The 19,982-nt window shown below is 42.8% G+C and overlaps 1 protein-coding gene across 3 annotated transcripts in view; it reads right to left on the minus strand.

Annotated features, from left to right (window-relative positions):
• Nucleotides 1-19,982, minus strand: part of ADARB1 (adenosine deaminase RNA specific B1) — a 91,139-nt gene that overhangs the window by 63,886 nt on the left and 7,271 nt on the right. For all 3 annotated transcript variants that reach the window (XM_069782247.1, XM_069782245.1, XM_069782246.1), the window contains exon 2: nt 2,966-3,002. The gene's annotated coding sequence lies outside the window, so the exon portion shown is untranslated. The remainder of the gene's footprint in view (nt 1-2,965; nt 3,003-19,982) is intronic.

Consider the following 19,982-nt stretch of genomic DNA (forward strand, 5'->3'; position numbering starts at 1 on the left):
TTAACAGTTTCAGGCCAAGTTTGACATTTCAATCCACATTAAGCTGTGCATGATGGGGAAAGGACAAGGAGGGTGAGGTATCTACATCTACACAGCCCTGAAGGAAAAGCACCATTGATAGACAGAGAGAAAAAGGGAAAAAACACTCCTTAGAGCAATGGGAATTCATTTTCCTCCTTTGAGCAAACAGCATGCTTTGTTAAAAGCAAAAAAGCAGCCTGGGAAACTGCTGAGCTCTTTACCATAATTCTTGCAGCCGTTGAAACTTTCACCACCTTGCTCTCACTGCAGGTGAGAAAGATGTACGTAACAATGTGTATTTCTCCTTCCCTTTCAGGGCAGAGTTGCTGCATTAGATGTTGAAAGTTCAAAAGTGATTTTGCCTTCAACAATTAATTTATCTGCTCTAACCTGCCAGAGATTTCATTTGCAGGACTTGTAAGACTCCTATGGCTCACCCCTGTAGCTCTACTCTCCAAAGCAGCTTCTACTCTGCTAACCACGGCTGCCCAAGACAAACTGACTCTGGGGTATGAGAATCAGGAAGAGGATCTAAGATAATTTTAGCTTGAAGGATGACAGCTTTCAATAGAGAAAAAGATGTCTATAATCTGACTACTGACTAAGGAATGTACACAATGCATTTGGGAGAGAAACTTAGTGACCCAATGCATTCACTTGCAGTTGGCATATTAACAACAGTTTTAGGAAATCAAAAATACACTATCTGTAATATGTATGAGATTAAATATTCAATATCCGTAAATATACTGCAAAGTCTGCATGATTAGAATAAAGCAGGTTAAAAGCTGAGTGCTAGGAGGCAAATGCAACCCACCAGAACAACACCGTGGCATTCAGTTCTAACATGTTCGTTGAAAGCAGTAAAACCCATAACATCTTGTATTTCACAGATTCAACACCCACTGAGCCATCAAGCAGAGACTGGACTGCCTTCTCTCCAAAGAAAAAGCAATTCCCAGAGGGAACCTGGTTACTTACCTACACATCTTGAATACTTCCATCTCACCCACATCACTGAATTAGGAACACAGAGACACAAAACAACTGAGGTGTCCTCCATCAAAAGCCCAGAGGTAAACTAATCCAAGCGAGACCAGGAGCTACACAGCAAGACTGATGGAAAAATTCAGTAGCTTCTCAATTCTCCCCTCTACCACCTAGATCACCAGAACAAAGCCAGCCTAAGTTTCTGTGGATTTCTGGCTTGTGATAGACGGGGTTTTGTGGCTAAGTATTTGTGAGTTCAACCTGGAGACCCCATAGCTGTGGTATCTATAGTCCTTTCCCCTCCCTAGCACCAGGAGGCTCGAGGCTATGGTGCAGCCCTTCTGCCAGACACAGAATTTATCAAGCATCTCCTTCACCCGTCACCCTTCACAAAACTCATAGGAATAATCTATCGTATCTTTAGGTACCCACCAGACTCACTTCAAATCAGGTTAAGTTGGAAAGCTGCCGGGGAAAGGAGAAAGAGGACAAAAAGAGTTCAATCACAGAACACAAAAGAAACTCACTACTACTTTTTTTTAATATATATAAATTACATTAAAATCTCTATGCACCAAAACCATCCTTGCAAATCTCATTTACTTATAGATTTGGCCACTATTATCAGCTTACTTTATACACTCTTTGAAGAAATAGTCACACACCGTATTTTGTAAGCACTTTTAGCGATTTTTTCTCTCCCACATGCAATTCATGTATTTTTCAAGCACAAGGATGACATTACAGGCCAACAGCAGCTTTCCTGCAAGTTTTGTGTACTGCAGCAAGAATGAATATAAATTAGCAGCAGCCACCAGAATTTGTATCAGCTAATTACAGCCTAAGCATTTGCTCGGCACAGCAAATCTCAAAACACAAAGCTGCTGGCTGCACACCAGGAACCCCAAGAGCTCTGATACCATATGCCTCAGTTTGCAGTTCAACTCCTCAGGTGATTAAATCCACTCCAACAGCACCATCTACTGTTACACTACATCAATAATTGATTTTACATCTATTGCTCCCTTGACCGAGGAAGTCTAGAGCCCAGCTCCAAATTAGAAATAACTTACGATGTTTGCAGATTCATTGTACAGTAAACTATTTTGGAACATATATTTATTATGAAGTTTTGTATTCTTTGTCTGTATCCTTCTTACTGGCTTACTTTGAGGATTAAACATCTAATTTTTAACATATGTTATTTCTGAAGGACTCCTCAAATACCCATGACTGTCAGAAATGTATTTAAGATGTGCTTCCAAGGAAAAAGTGATAACCATTCAGAGAAGAAAACTGAGCAGGCTAGATCTCCCATTAAGTAACATCAGTGTTTTCATAATCATTTAAAAGATAATAGTTCCAGCTACCCAGTGGTGCTAAGGAAAATAATAGCTAATTGGAAGAAAAATCTAAAATAGTTTTAGAGGAGGTTTAAAAAGCCTCAAAGACCTTGATATTATTTTATAAAAAGAAAAAAAAAAAAGAAAAAAGAGAGTCATGCAGGTAGGGTGATGTTTGGCATTAGGAGACAGACTGACAAAGCAGACATATTTCCTCCTTTCCCACGACAATCAGTTATCAAGCTCGGCTCAAACATTCAGCGAACTCTCAAGTCCTACATGCCAGCTTTGCATATTTATTTTATTAATATGGATTGGATAAAAATTTGCAGTCAGAAGGGTAAGTAATTTTTTGTAACATGTACATTGACTTGATAAAGTTAGATAATTTCTTAACAATATTTTCTCTATTTTCAAACTGTACTGATCCAGTATCTTTGAAGGTATTTAGTGTACAAACATAAATAAAAGTTATATATAAAATAATAAATAAAGTTTTAAATAACTCTTTAAATACATTAAGATGAATTCTCTTCTCTAAGTTATGAACTGAATGCATCAATCAGAAAACAAAGAATCTCGCTATGCATTGGCAAATATGGTGTGCTTACCTTTTTAACTATTGGAGACACATGCTGATTCTGCAACCTGCAAAAAGAGGAAACACAGTTAGTATTTTTTTCTTTTACAAATTTAAGTGCATTACAAATAGCAACTCCTCACCTTAAAAGGGACAAATTTCTGATTCTGTAAGAATAAACACTACATACTGCATATATGCAGTCGCAGAGCCAACTCCCTTGTAACCCCAGCAAAGGGAGGGGGAGAAACAATTCTGCACACTCCTGGTTGGGAAAAAAAAAATTTAAAAAAATTTAAAAAATCAAGACTGAAGATGCTTAGTACTTGGGGCCAGAAGAAACATCCCAGAAGTACAAGCAGCTATTTAGCAGAACCCAATCTGCAATCTCTGCACCTTCTAGCAGAAAGGGTCAGCAAAAATTTGGCCAATAGTGGCTTGAAACTAAAATCAACTTTTCTGTGTTATCACAGCCAACTTATGCTGCAAGTAAATCTAAAGTTGCCGTCTTGTTAGATTTCTTTTTTATTTTATTTTTAGTGATTTATTTTAATCCATATAAACAACACCTCACACTACAACCCCCTTTTCAAACACCAGTTTCTTGACACTGCTGGCATCGGTGTGCATTCTCCTGAAGTGCCTGCAAAACTGGAAAATCCCTGAACTACCAGCAGTGGGGTGGGAAAGAAATGGCAGATGTAGGGTAAGGAGGATACAGGATAACAGGAAGGACTAATGCTACAAGAAATTTTCTTTTATATCTGTGAATACATATAAACTGCACAGCTGTTCAACCAGGAACAGATGGCTTTATTTTTACAGATAACCCCCTAGTTATAAGAAAATATTTATGTGACTTGATCAGTGTGAAGATACACTATTCTAAAATGGTTTGGCAAATCACTTCCAAAGCAACAGAGTATTTCAGTCAAGCAGCTACTTTCTGCAAAAACACACACAGTCCAGCAGTTGATCAGAGTGGGGACACCACCTGTACCTGTAAAGGATTTTGATACTTGCACCTTGAAAAGACAAAAATTCTGCTGTTACACTGCCCACAAGAGGGTGCTGGCACCCTACAAAAACTTTCACTAAATCTAAGTTACACAGCATGCACAGCACAGCTACGGACAATACAAACTGATGAATGCATATATCATATCTTAAACTGTTTTGTTCAAGTTAGACAAGAAGGGATCTGGCACAATATTTAAAGTCCATATACTAGACGACTGCATTAATTCAGTCTTGATTTTTTTTCAAAGACATTTCAACTTCCCAACACTTCATGGTGGCGTTTTCCAATAATCCAGAAAAATATGCCAATAACACATTGGTCTTAGCGTGAAGTAGTAAAAATGCCTAGAAAGATCAATGCAGTGTCAACTAAAGTCAACTTCCCACACTGCAATGGACTATACTCAAGCCCACCAAATGAGGTACAGTATTTGCAGCATGACAATTTACTATTTCCTTTAATATTTTCCCAACTTAGTAGCCCCGCATCTGCAATAAAAACTCTTCCAGACCTGTGGAATATGAACTATAAACTATGTGTTATGTGAAATTCCAGTATTTGTGGCAACATCCACCAAAAAAAAAGGTATTTTTTTAAAAATGAGGTTTTGATAATTCTCTTTCTACATGAGCATTGCTTTAAATACAGTTATAATTAATCCTGAGACAACACACTGCTAGTAGTTTTTAAACTAAGTTTTCACATTAGTGTAACCTCAAGTTGTTTTAGAAATTGTATTCCTTAGATGCCATATTATCCCAGTTGGTAATTCCCCAAGTTTCAAACAAACTAAACAAACACAATTCATGAGACTTGGGACTTAAAATAAGTTTACCACTAAGCACAAAAAAATCTTTATATATTGACAGCTGCAGACAGTTTTACAGGGTAAGAACCAGCCCACAGGCATGACGCATAAGGAACAGTTTTACAGTACTACTTAAAAACATATCTATAGTGAAAATCCAAACGTTTGCTTTCTAAGTCTTAGTTTTGTACCTGGCAAAGCGCAGCAGTCCAAGCCTGTACTGAAGGAGGTGAACGGGAGCTGGCAGGGTGGGCAGGATGGGTGCTGCCAGCTTGCCCAGACAGGGCTGGGTGCTGCTTCTGCAGGGCATGGCCACACCAGCACCACAGCACCTTTGCCCACCCCCAAGACACTACGCTCACCTGCTCATCACCAGGAAAAAAAAAGCTCATTTGATTTTTTTTTTTCTTTAAAAAAAACACTTATATTTTAATCTCAGTCAAACTGGGCACACCATGCCCTTTGCACTGGGTTTTCGCAGCAGGCAGAGCTGCGTGGGTAGACACTTGCTTGGGGCTCTGAGGGCATTTGCTCAGCAGAGGATCGCTCTGCCCTGAGGTTTTGTGGCTCCCACACCAGCATCAGCAGAAGAAAAGGCCCCTTCGAGCCAGCTCCACTGCTGAAGGACTGTGAGGAGTAAAGCCGGGTGGAAGGAAAAAAATGAGACTTTTAACACCTTAAACCAGTAAAGATGCTAAATGAGAAAGAAAGGGAAATACCACTATGTTATAAAACAAGGAACAAACCTCTCATCTTCTACACGCCCTGCCTGGCTCTGGATACTTCAGGGCTTGCTCAAGTCATAACGTGCTTCCCCACCACCTTTTGCAGGGAGATTGGTGTTTGCCTGCCAGAAGGGGGGCTCCTCTAGGAGCTCAGCACCTCCCCGCAGCATCTCCACATCGTTACTTCCCAAAAAATCAGTAAACCAATTCTCAGTCCCTTATGAACATCAGGAAACAGGCCCCAAAGACAATATGCCGCCTCGTTGGCATTTGCTTCCCTCGTGAAACTACAATTGTCATTTTAATAGAGGTTTTTCCTCCTGCCACAGACAGGAGTAAAATAAAGACTTCAAAAGCAAGCCTGAGAAGAGCTCTTCTTTTTCATCACATGGCTGGAATAACAACTAAAAAGCAAAACAAATGGAAATCAAGTGACTTCTGAACAGCTTCATTTCTAAAAATGACTAGTGAGTTTATTTACCCAAAAGAATTCAGAAACAGTCCCAACATGATTTCTCCCAGGGCTGCAAAGGACAGTTGAAACCCATCTGAAGAACACGTCACACTGGACATTTAGGACTTTGTGAAAATACTAACTTTTTAAAGCTCAACTGAAAACATTTCAAGGCAGTGAGAATCTAAACAGACATCTGATAACTAACTTCATTACACAGACTGTATCTCACATGTATGAAACAGCATCTCTAGTTTCTTGGAGGAAATCTGCCAGCCCTCTGAAAACTTTCTTAGGAGAAAGGCACTGAGAAGTGCATCCAGCTAAAATTTTGAGGTCTTCATTGGTCAAACAGTCCTAAAATAATTGAGAAAAGAGAAAGATTTCAGGGCTTTCCTTAAGCAATGCAGATCTCCTTCCCTGAAGGCAACGAAGGCCTCCTTGGCTGAGTGGGTGGCGGGGGTCCTGCGATTCCAATCCTACAGCTATCACTGCTGCCTTGCCCAAACAACACCCTGCCCCATCCCAGGAGCCATCAGCCCATCCCAGGCCCATCTCCCCCAGCACAGAGGAGCAGATGCACACCGCCAGGCTGGGACCCACGTTATGGGGTCAGAGGATGGGATGCCCCATCCACGTTCCTCCACGGGGAGCCGCAGCCCCAGGTTCCAGGAGTGACACCAGTGGAGGAGTCAAGGGGAGCAGGCACCTTTGCGTTGGGCACACACAAAAATGCGCCCATGTTCCCCTCCGGTAGCTTACAGTGATTTTCCAACATATTTTAAATTTGCAAGGTACTAGAAGCATCAATTCAGTTCTGCAAGATTTTGGGGAAAAAAGGATGGCCAATCACAGAGCAAAACACCCACCCACAAGGGACAGGAGGTCCCACCTCGAGACACAAACCTGCAAGAACCACCCAAACGCAAGGCAATTATCTGGAGGCACTTACCACCAGCCGTGTGGACAGGACAAAAAACCCACTACTTCCCATCTTTACATATTTACTTTCCTATTTATTTTACTTTTCTGGTGTTGAAAAACACAGGTAAGCTGCTGAGGCATCTCAACTGCACGTGGCCACACAACAAAAACCACAGGTATGTTAAATCCGGCGTCCTCTGCCCTTCCAATTTTACTGCTGGCTCAGGAAATAGTACTGCTTAGAGGTGGAAAGCCAACTGCATTGCTCAGCTCATTTTTGCTCAGCTTACATCCTGACACAGGCTGTGTCAAGACATTTCACAGACAGGTCAAACAAGAAACTCAAAAGATAGGTGTATTTTTCATGCAGACACAGCTACAGTTTTTGCTAACTGATTTACACCCTCCCTAGGCACCAGAGGAGCTAGGTTTTTTATTAATTAAAATAAACTTGCTTCAGCCTCTCAACCCCAGATTAAGGCGAGCAGCTGGAAGAAACCCTTACTCCAGCCTGAACTATCCACCCATTCCTCTGCTGGGACACAAGCAAGTGCCAATGCACTCCAACTGCAAAGCAAATGCAGCTGATAATTGCAATTTTTTGGTTGGTTGTATTTAATTTCTAGAATTTGTCCCCCCAAGTGTTCTTCTATACCATCACCTTCTCCTTCAACTCGGAATCTTTCCTGCTTCCAACCGCCACCACCAGTTTCCAAAGGGAAGGGTGCCTCCAGTTTGAGACCAGATGTGAACAGCTACCAGGGCTTTCGTCCCACTCTTCCCCATGTTCCTTGGGAGAAGAGGAAAAGGTGCCTTCATGGCAGATTTTGCTCCTGACCCCCAAAAACTATAGCATTAGCCTGCAATAGAAAACATGACACATCTTTTCACACACAAAGGGGATGAGTCTCTGCCGTAAACTATAAACTTAGTTCAACAGCACAACTACAGAACTGGGTCTTCTTCTGGAAATAAGTTTTTCCATGTAAATATGAACAAACAATTTGACATCTATGATGGTATATACCTTAATTTATCAGACTGAAGTAATGAAATAATAGCCCAAATCCAAACCATGATCCCTATATTTCTTTTTAATTCTCATTTAAAATTCTAAAATAAATTAGGAAAGACTAGCAGCCAATCATCATAACAAAAAAAAATAGTTCAGGAAAAAAAGACATACATGCTGCAACTGGAAAAAGCATTAAGTGCAGTTTATACACAATACAAAGCTGTCAGTTGTCTCTCCTTCCCTTGGCATAAAACAAACTCTTTATTTGAACTTATGTACAGAGAGTATCTGTTTGTAAGACACTGAAACAAAGTTCACTGACACTTCAAAAGCTATGAAAATTCAGCAGCTATTAAGCAACAGGAATCAGGTTAGTATCCATGGGAAAAAAAAGTATGCTACTCCATGAAGTGATATCCAAGCTATTACTGCTTTTGCTGCAGGTATCAAATAAGATTACGTTTATCATCTATTCTGGACCACTCGGATTCAAACCTGTTTAGGAACAAATACAGATGTAAATTATTTTTTCAAACATTCTCTCACCAAAAACGGTTTCACATATTCACACAATACCAGCAAGGAACTTGTCATTTCTGATTTTTAATTTTGTGATCCCCTACGTTTGAAAAATTATATTAACAATATGTTGACATACTGGTTATTTATGACAGCCTAAAGCCTCAATATAAAATTTAAATACTGAAACAACATTATTTCAAAATCAAAGATTTTAATGCCACTCCTCCTTTCTAGAGGATCACGACATCCCACGTATAAGAGCAGTTACCTTAGAAGAGAATGCAACTGAAGCCAAAGGATTATTCACATGAGCAAAATTACCATAAATGTCTTCAGGGGAATCTGGGCTTTAATCTTGTTGTTCATGATTTCACTATAGCTAATGTTTAAACATTTACATTACTCATTTAGCTGTTTTAAACATTAGTCAAATTGAAATAGTACAACAGTGCAACCTTGAGACTAAGCAGCAACTTTTGAAAGAGAAAGGAATTTAAGAAATCAATTGAAAGTAATTTCTCTGTTCTGTATTAGTACTTTTTAGACAACAGCCACAAGAAAAAGGTAAGTCTGGACTACAGACAGACTGTGGATGAGAATTCAGGCTAGAGGACCAGCAGGGACGGGACAACACAACCATCCCAACCACACCGACCAATTCTGGCGCTGGAAGATGTTCCACTACGACACGGACACTCCTGCACCAACCGAGAAAGCTGCTGAAAGCTGTTGTCTCTGCTACAGTGAGTGACCAGGGGTTTCTGCTCAACACATCCTGAAAAAAATAACTGTAAAACCTCCTGCGTGCTTGTTCTATGTATGTTCAGCATATACCAGAGTGCAAATCTTTCTTCATTTGAACAACAGTGCTAGTTTTCAAAATTCAGAACAAGGCAGGCTGATTATTTTTGACCTTACTCCCTTCCTAGGACAAAGATAATATGCGCATGAGCATTTTGTACCTTAACATTAGACTTCAGAAAAATGCCTCAGAAATCAGTGTTTAGTAAAAAGATGCAAAATACTTAATCGCATGGTTCTGAACACTGTTAAACCGAGTGATATGTCCTGCATTAAGGACGTATGAATATCTTCTCTAGCCTTTACCATGGGAAGTCACTCCCCACAGTCCTTAAATAAAGTTTACTGCTTCAGGACCGCTGAAACAACACACCTTATTCATAGACTTCTACTTTTAAATGCAGGATGGGATGGCTGAGACGCTGCCAGGCAGAAAAGCAAACCACTGCTGTCAGCTGCCTCCAGCCTCCCGGTGTAACAAGCGGCTGCTGATGAAGCTGGGAGACAGACCAGCAATTAGCAAAGGTGGGATGAAGTATGCCCACGCCAAGCAGCGCCTGGTAACAAGATACACCTCGCTAGGAGCTCCCAGGCCACTTCTACAGCCTGAAGAACAACACGATTTATTGCTGGATTTAAAAGCAGAGCATTGAGTGAGACTAGGGTTACCTATCTGCACCTGGCAGAGGACGCGACATGAAGGAGATTTAAAACCGCCTTCCGTCGACAAGATCCAAGGGGCACAGGCATACCCACACGCACAAATGATGGCAGGAAAAAACATCTTATGCAGCTCAGCCAATGAATTTCATTCATTTTATCAGTGAGAAGATTAGAAGGCAACTTGACTGCAGTTTATAGCACCTATGTGAAGATAAAACAGAATAAGAGGGTGCTGCAACTTCAGTAAAAAGAGTACACCAAGATAAAAGGTACAGGCTGGAAAGAAGGCTTAACAGATACTGTTTGTGCACATTTTGGGCTTAGCCTTTGATAGGAATCACAATGTTAACTACTCTCTATCAGCCTGCAGCTCCCCAACAGCTTCCCCCACCAAGAGAAACAGCATGAAACTGCATCCGCTGTGCACAAAAAGCCAGGAAGCACAAACTAAACTGGAGAAACAAAAATTGTGGATTGTACATGTGTACCAAAGGCCAGGGCACCCAACAGCAGCAGCGAGTACTCTGCCATCCCGGCAATCACCCTACTCAAGCAGACAGGTGATGGTCACTGCCGGTGCATGCTTTATTATTTTTTAAATAAGTATTATGCATTTAACATGGGAGGGTTTCAGAGCTCTTTAATCCTTTGGCTTTAACTTGCACATTACAGGAACTCCCTGCTCAGGGAAGTTAAAAGACCACAGAAGAAACCTGAATCATGCCATCTTCCCAAACAAAGGGCCAGGGAGTGATTAGCTGGAAATCACGCTTCTGGGTCAGTTGTTTTCTCACTGCTTCCTTATTTATGCATATATACCCATTTTGTGCTCTGGGCAGAGCTGGAGACTGCGGGAGAGCAATGCAGGGACAGGAGACGGGCTAAGCTCCAAGGGAGCTGGGAAGGGGAAGAGTTGCCACAGCTAGTTCCCAAAGGCTGCACAAAGCTGTAACTTTTGCCCTTCTCTTGCACACAGGATCGCTCACATACCAGTGCACACTGCTCTCTCCCACCATCCCAGTCTGGCTGCAGGTGTTTTCACAGCCCAAACTTTGAGCTGGACCATGAGCAAGGACTCTGACCTACCTGTGGGCACCCAGTGGCCCTTGCCCTGTGGCACAAGGCAAGGAAAGGGGGATCACACAAACTGCCTCAATGCAGCAGGGAGCCAAAAAAATAGCCCCTGCACCTTAAATTGGGTTTTCTTCCCTGCAGAGGCCTGCTCTCAGGCCATTGCAGCTTGCAGGGAGAGCACATAGCAGCAGCCTTGGCAAGCCGAACTCGAAGCACCCCATGCTTGTAACTCAAGTCTCACCAACAGTCTGCATTTCCGTGGTGGCGGCTTCCAGGATTTTTGCGCGTGTGTCTCATCACTGCAATGCTTCTGGAAAACCAGCTGCTGGTCTTCTAAGAATAAAGTGTTACCTTTTACTTCTAAAATCACATTTCTGCTTTTCACCCACTACAAATATGAGCAGAGTTAACTTGCGAGAGGACTCGAATCCCAGTCTTCTGAGTTCCTGGAAGCCTTCCTTGGGACCTGGCAGTTGCAGCTGGCTATCAGGGATGTCTTTAACACAAGACTGACTCAAACTGTCCCTTCCAGAGTAGTTCCTTGTGTGTTATTCAATATTAAATATCTGTATGTTAAAAAAAAAAAAACAACCAAAAAACAACCACCAACCACACTTATGGTGTAAAAACTGACTTCCATCACCACTCTGGTGTGTGGGCAGAGTGTTTGCCATCACAGAACATTAGACATTTAACAGCCACATTGTGCAGAAACGGTACTTACCACCTTCTTACTCAAGAAATTGTAATACATCCCCGAGTTTGACAACACCAGCAAGGGAAACACCCAGTAGAGTTTGGATAGGGCAGGAGGAGAGCAAGAGAAAGGGAGGATGCTGGCATGACCTGGGCATAGGTCAGGATGTCACATCCAGAACAGATCCTTGGTTTGCATTACTTGCACGCAGAAAAAGTTTTGGAAAAGTCTTGTATGTTGTGATTCTTGAGCAGAAACCACAGCTGAGGGCAACCGGACCAAAACTTGTAACTATATCAACATGGAGACTTGAGACTACAGAAGACAATTTTGATGCATTAACCCCATAGGCTGAGTTGTCAGTAGGCAACTCATATGCTCATTTTCATTAGTCTTTTTGATTTCAGATAAAATTTGATAAATACCTTTTCCAATAATATAACATCTCTTGCTGAGTATTAAAAGTTGCTCCTGATAGCCAAAGGAAATGAGGCTAATGAGAGCAGAAATACTTATGCCTACTTTATCTACTAACTAAATTATACAAAGTGGCCCCAAAGAATCTCCTAGCAAGACAAATCTGAAACTACATATATTTAAGAGGGGCAGAATTAATCTGTCAGTGATGAAAGTTCTAGATACAGAGCTAAATTTTTCTTCACTTTTGTGTTTGAGAAGTTCCATAAAAAAAAAAATTTTAATGCTAGGGCTGAAAAAATTTGGTTAAAGGACTGTAATCTTGAATAAAAACACAGATGTTCAAAATGCAGCAAGCCAAAATAATTCACTTCACTGGTCCATATGAAATACAAAATGCATCTCCCAACTTACACACAAAAACCCAGCTTGCCCAGTGTTTGTGAGTTCCTGAGCCAATGTGGAGCGCCACGTGGCTTCCCAGAGCATGGGCCTTCCCATACTGCTTGTGCTTTTTTCCAGGAACATCCCAACCGGCTCAGCTTTACCCAGCTGTGATGCCTGCTATAGCTACGCACCAGGAGCTTCCACACATCTCGAGCTGCTGCAGCTCTTGGTGCAGCCACAGCCGGGCTGGCACTCACCGAGTTGGCAGACATGATGATGCAGTGCCCTTAACCACCAGCCTGTGCTTTTCCCTTCCTGGTGGAGTGAAGGCTGGCTTTTATTTCAAACTACCAATACGGAGGTCAATCCAATAAAAACAGAGAGAAACATAAAATGCAGCGTTTAAGATTGAACGCAGAGCTCAGCACATGCTGAAGCTGAAGTTAGAGTTCATGGCTTGCAGATTTTGTGTCTGCAACATTCAGCAAAACCCCCAAATACCAGATCCAGATGGTCCCAAAAATCAAAACAATGAAATGGCAGGGCATGAAGATAAGTATTTCTCCACAAAAGCTGGATGATTTGCTTCTCCAAAGTACAAATCTCTTATAACCTCATGGGAACTTTGGGGTTGACCCTCCCCGTGATTAACAGAGAAAATACCACTTATCTGACTTAACTACCACACGTCACAGCAAATGCCATTTTCCACTGTAAATATCAGTTCCTAGCTAGCTAATCTCTTGGCTCTTATGCCGAAAGCTGCCCCCTTCCATTTATTTTTGGGGGGAGGGTGTTTTCTCCACCCTTTGTGCATTTATAGATGAGTCCTTTCCAAATTCATTAGTTTTCCTTGAAAGCAGGGGGTTAGAGTTACTTAAATGGTGGTTGCTCACAAACTATACTACAGTAGTAACAGCTGCTAGTAGTCATGTTAGAAAAGAGGGGTGAAGAAATTTCGGTCTTAAAAAAAGGGACAAAAATATAAGTCACATGGGTTTTTTTACCCCCATGAGTTAATCAAATCTAAGTCTTAATAATGGGTGAGAGAAATGGTATTTCAGTTACACATATTGAGCTTCAGATATTATTTTTAATACAATTTAGCATAATTACAACACCTTGGTGGGGTTTTTTTGTTGTTCCCACATTGGTTCCTCAACTTCAGTTTTCCATGCTTACTTTCATCTGTGCCACTGCCAGTATCTGTATTCCCTAGGTGGTGTAAAGTCTATACTGCTGCTACTGCTGTTTGCGGTGATGGGACTTCATTTTGAACTCACAAAAGTGTTTTGCTGATCCATAAGCAATGCAGCCTTATAACTGTGACAAGTGGGAAAGCTGGAGAAATACTTATGGTGAAAGATGCAAAAATTATTTTTAGAAGAAAACAACCCACTTTGAATGGGAATTAATTCCTCTATATATTAGTTGAGTCAACTGTCAAGTAAGACTGGCCAAAAAGAAAGCCTTGCTGTGCAACAGCAGCAGGAGAAGCTTCAGAGAGGACCACATGCACCAGCAGTCAAACTGTGTATTATCAGTTTACTACAGATCTCAAGTGCATCAGTGAAGCATTGGTTAGAAGCAGGCATACTGACCTCACCTAGGTTTTCAGATGGCTTTTGCCAGCATCCCCCCTCAACAAACTGCACATCTTTTGTAACAGTCACCATCATCAGTCAAATGGGAAAGTGACAGAGTTGGAGTCAATACCAGTCGTATCAATAAAAATAAATCAATATGGTATTCAACAGAACACCATAATAATGAACTAGTTCTGCAGAGATGATGGCGACTTCTAGGATGAGAGGGCTTAAAAAGAGAGAGAAGAGAGTCCTGCCAGAGGGGACATTTTGTTGGGGAAAATTTACCAATACAAGAGAATTATTTATATCAGGAATTTACCATTGCATGAGGCATGGCAAAACTGCATACAGGACCCTGCCCATCTTTACCATCTCTTGCAAATCAGTATCATTTCAAAGCAGAAGGCAAATAGGGAAGGACTACAGGGTGATTGATACACAGCAGAGGAAGTTTGAGGGAAGTCTCCCAAGAGCTACTCAGTCTAACAGAACAAATCAGAGTTATGACTGTGCCAAATACAGGGAGGAGAGGGAAAAAAGGAAGCAATTATCTGCCCTGGAAGGGAGTGCTGTACAGAACCAAACGAGGCTTTTTGTATGACGGCAAGAAATAATCAATGCTTTTCAGGCAGAATTGATACACGCCGCAAATGATGGCAGAGCAAGGACTACACTGGATTAGCCGTGAGTGCCTTTATTTTTCTACAGCCCTTTCAGAAAGCATTTCCAGGTGGCCCCAGGAGGAGGAGGAGAGCTGCCAGCACCCCATGCATGCCGTGGGAGGGCAGCAGCTGAGTGGCACCCAGCTGCCAGCCAGCCCTGAGCCCCCGCGGAAGGAAGGATGGGAAAGCTGAGGGAAGCCAGCCTTCACCTGGGGCACAAGGGACACCTCCCTGTGATTTTGCTGGAAACCAGAGAGCCCTGTCTCTTTTTTTCCCCTGCTTGGTTGCATTTCCACTCCAGCCAAAACCACAGCACTGCGGTGCCATCCAAGCTGCCTGTTGCGGTTCAGGATGCTCATGCCATCCTCCCCACCTCACGGGGCACGTACATATCTGTACCACCACCACATCCCTCCTCCATCTCTGCCACTTCCCATACATACACCAACACAGACATAAGGTCTAAAGGTCACCCCATCATAGTCCCCAAGAATTTAAAACCAGCAAGAGATTAACAGAGGGACAAGCACTGCTTCTGTGCAGACTATGCTGCATCTGCTCCTGCAACAGGGTGGAAATTCCCCATTCCCCTGGCACACCGACTCACGGGAGCAAAGAACTCAAGACATAAAATTTGCTTCAGGTTCACTACAGCAGAGCTACAGAGTGAAAAAGCCATTTAATGCAATCAAGACTACCTAAGTGATCTCAGGCACCGAAGCAAGGAATACATCAGTTCATATGTGAAGAAACCATGTTCTTGAGTGGAATTTAGATTATGCACCTACTTTAGTGCCCTTTTACTGTATCTAAATTACTTTTAGACTGATTCTTTTATTCTGGACAAAGTACTGAACATAAAAAATATACATATGCATGTATTTCATATAAATGCATACACTGCACACATTTTCTGTGAAGTAAAGAAGCTATTAATTCAGAAATACAGACAGTTAGCTGTCCTCAAAACAATGCACTAAACAAGAAACCAAGACTTTAGCTCTGTGAGGTGAAAACCTCCAGTAAGAACGCCAGCAGGCTCCTAACACAGATCCAAAAGTAATTTATTCAAAACTATCCCACCACACCCACATTACAGTAGTATTCAATACCAATGCTGCCAGGACAATGTACAGCTGAAGTCCAGCAAACTGTTGGAGCAAGAGGAGTTTGTAGGCACTTTAAGTAACAGTGGATGCAAAAATACACATTTATACTCACTTTGCCGGACTTCTGCACATCTAGGGGTTTCTGCTGTTTTCATACTGGTCAGAGGGCTGTGCTGTTTCCATGTTTCACGAGACAACCACTACACCTCCGTATCAGAGGGACCTATACAGGTCTCAGAACCATCATCATCAACCTGCCCCAATGCTCTGCAGCCAAAGAGCTGGTTATGGGTATAGTTAAGACTTACACAAGATGATGGTTACGGCTCAACAGCAAGAGCAGCAAATACTTTACAGTGGCAGTGCAGTATTCCATTTTAAACAATTCACTCACATTTTGTCAGGACAGTCCACTGTCTAGTTGTTCTTCTGGGTCTTCTAATCAGAGCAAGCCTGCAGCTAAATGGACAGCGTTAGTGCTTCTTACCTCTTCCCAAGCAAAGGGACTATCCTGTCCTGATTAATATGCTTGTTTTACAGTCTATGTCCCATTTAGACTATAGCAATGTACTGAACCAGGCAAGAAACCACTAGAAGTAGTCAAGGAAGGTATGCAAGCCAGGGAGAAGCACAAATACCAAAGCCAAAACATTAGCTAATGCTGAGCAGCTATGTTACACTGAAAGCTACCAGGAGAACAATTCCTTTCCCTACTTTCCACCACTGCACTATAAAAGCTATGACCTTCAAAATATTGGCTTTTTTTTCCCCTTTATGATTCAAAGCAGCCTGTTTCGTCCAAGCAGTCCTATAGATCAGGTGATACTCTGGCAAGAGAATAACAGTCAATAGCCATATTCCTCAACGGAGCTTTTATTGCAAGAATCAAATGTTGTATTTCTAGTCCCTTCCACATTCACTTAAAGCAATCAAGAGCAGCTATTTAGAAAATGTTCTCACAGCTATCAAGGAAGCCTGCTTAAGACTGGAAAGCCAAGTTTCTTTTAAAGTAAACCTCTTGAACAAGTTACTGAGGAAAGAACAGCCTGAAAGCAGAACAAAGGACAACTCTGAACTTGAAGTAGGCTTATGCTGAAAGAGCCAGCAAGGACACCGATGCTGAGAGAAGTTGCATAGGTTCATAACAGGGCTGGCAAAACCAGCCTCTGAAGAATCCTGGTTCACCTTCATCTGAGATCTCACCTGCTGGCCGTTAAACCAGACCGAGCCCTACATGAAAAGCAGGCAGTTTTGCCTAAGAAAAAATGCCCGAGGAAGCCAAAGGAAGTAGAAAAGGAACAGCAGAGTTGGGAATATTGTCCAATAGTGCCGAGTGTTATCTGGGCAACAAAAAAACCCTAGCCATCGTAACCTGAAACGCAATGATGGGAGAAGGGGGGGCTGAGAAAAATATACAGAGTTAGAGGAACGCTAGCTACATTTATTTAAGCTATATTACATTTACCCCGTCTCCAGGAAAGGTGACCACGGCCTAACGTTCAAAGTTTATATCTCCGGTGTGCTGAAGCTCCTCTCAGCAGCACGAGGAGCAGACCCGCTGAACACAGCGGCCGCACAAACTTCGTCCCTTGGGCGAACGGGGGTGAGCAGCCCACGGCTGAGACACCGGATCGCGACAGAGCCGACGCCGCAATACCCCGAAACCAGCAGGGCGGGCCGAAGCCTCCGCGCAGGCCACGACAGCCCTCACCGGCCGCCGCCGCAGGACCGGCCGCCCTTCGGCGGGGAGGAGCGGGCGGCGCTCGGCCCCGCTCGGCACCACGGAGAGCTCCGGAGCTCCCGAGCTGCCTCCCGGCCGGCGGGGGGGACCCACAGCCGCCCAGCCCCTCCCCGCGGCAGCAGCGCCCGCGGAGCTGCGGGACAAGCCGCCCGCCTCGCTCCCTGACATCCCCCCCCGGCTCAGCGGGGCTTCAGCCCCGAGGGGAGGCGTGCGAAGCCCCCGCCGGAGGAGACGGACAGATGCTAATCACCACCTTGGTCCTCTCCAGTCGCTCAACCCTCCTAAAAGCGAGGAGATATTACAAAGTTCGCCACCAGGCACTCATTTTAACTTTCCCAGCAGGAAAACAAACAACGTTTGTTTGAAAAAACGTTTCACAGACTGTAGCTCAGGAATCTGTACACAGAAAAATTACTCTCGACAGCACCGAAGAAAACAAACGGAGACGGCACGCTACAAGGAGTTATACACATGAAGAATGATGCTACCTTCCAAAAAGATAAATAAATTATCAGCTTGGCAATAAATACGAGCCAAAGCCTGAAAGAACTATTTTACTTCCAGGCAAGTTCATTCATAGATCTTATTAATAGTGAACCTGGTTCCTTTATGAACTCAGGAGCAGCAGGAGGAAAAGCATATAAGAAGATTAGGTTAATACTATATTTAAGCATATGTAAGGACAGTGAATGAAATACTGATTATTCACTCACTTAATTCAAAAAAACCAACCGCTTACTAAGAATAGCTTTCAGGGGATAAGAGAAGAGAAACTAGGCTGCACCAGAAAAAAAACATACACAGCTACAGTAGTACTCGCTATCCCCCATTACCCGCATTCATCAGCGCTGAGGTCTATGGAAATCAACTTTGATATAAAAGCATCAACAGGGATAAACTACCCAAAGGCTTTCAGACTAAGGCTCTCTTTGCACAGTATTTCCAACTTGTTGTCATCATCATGGAAAACAGCAGAGCTGAGTTTAATGTAACTTCCCAGATTTTTGCAAAGATGTTCAAAGACACAGGAAAAAATCAGACTTTGCAGGCTTTACTACGATGGAAGGACCTGCCAGTCCTCATGAAATAGAGGGAAGGCTACCAGGCTCAAGACCCCACCAGTCTAAGCATGTAAGGTAGGTTACGGAGTTAAGAGAGGATTTTCTGCACTTTCTTGAAAGCTCTTTAGTCTGGGAGACTTTACCCCTTTGCCTGTACTTTGTCAAAAGCCCAGGCGCGCATGCTCCCAACCAGACCTCCACGCTTTCGCTCCAGTCAGCTGTACTTTTCTGTTTCAGGTTCTTAAGAGCTGCTAACTCAGCCAAGGGTCCCAGTTTAGCTTCTGATTAATCAAAGGCTGAACAGTCATTAGTGATTGAGGCACAATCCAATCACAAACTTACAGGCAGCAGACATGCCTGTAGAGCTCCTCTCTGCGCTCGCCGTCCTCCAAAGGGAGCCCAGGAACGTGCTCCCACCTTGCTCCTCCATGTGAGCTGGAGCACAGAGGTGGTGGAGACAAGCAGGAGACTGTCAAAAGCACATTCCTGATGCAAATTAAAATGCTAGCGTACATGCCCAACACACAGCTGCCAGGATCACTGGTTTGAGTCAAGCATTAATTTCCAGCTCCACTTTGTTATCAAAACACAGTATCACACAACATCAAACTGTAGCATACTGCTTGGCGCTAGTAAGTGGTGGGAGATAAAAAGCATCTGTAAAAATATGACTACAAGAACATCTGTATAATACACATTAAATCCCAGGAAAGCACATCTGCTCTCTGCACTTGAATGATGACTTCGCTGGCTGTAAGATCACTTCTAACCAAGAGAGGGGCTGCAGCTCCAGAGAAGACATCAAAGCCAACGCGGCTGAGAAAATGGAAGCATCGTGCCACGCGGCTCCTCTGAAAAGCTTAAGGAGGCAAAAAAAAAAAAAAAAAAAAGAACATGTTTTAGCCTAGCTGGAAAAGGTGACCCCGGTTTAACATGGACTATGACCTTAATTCACAGTTGCCTGTGGCTCTACACCTTCAAAACAGCACCCAGACTTTGTGCAGACTCTACAGGCAACAGGTCCAAGGGGCTGCAAACCTGCATGGAGTCAGCGTCCAAAAGGGGACATTCAACCAGATTAAAAGTTTCAGCTACCAAAACTACAAAATTTAAGTCAGAAAACAATGCTATTTCTCACACAGATTAAGCAGCTATCATGAAGGAGATCTCTCCCTACATAAAACCCCTTGCTAATTTCCATAGCATGGAAAACACATAAAACACACCCTGGAATGAACTTTGTAGCACGTGTAAGCTCAACCAAAGGCTATCAGGATTAAAAAAAGTGAGTAAGCACCTGACAAAAGAGAATTTATCTCCTCCTCCTTTGCTCTCCCAGTGTGAGTTACATATGTGTGTCAAGAGCAAGCTTTAAAAC

Source organism: Haliaeetus albicilla, chromosome 4, assembly GCF_947461875.1.
Source record: "Haliaeetus albicilla chromosome 4, bHalAlb1.1, whole genome shotgun sequence".
Taxonomy (NCBI): domain Eukaryota; kingdom Metazoa; phylum Chordata; class Aves; order Accipitriformes; family Accipitridae; genus Haliaeetus; species Haliaeetus albicilla.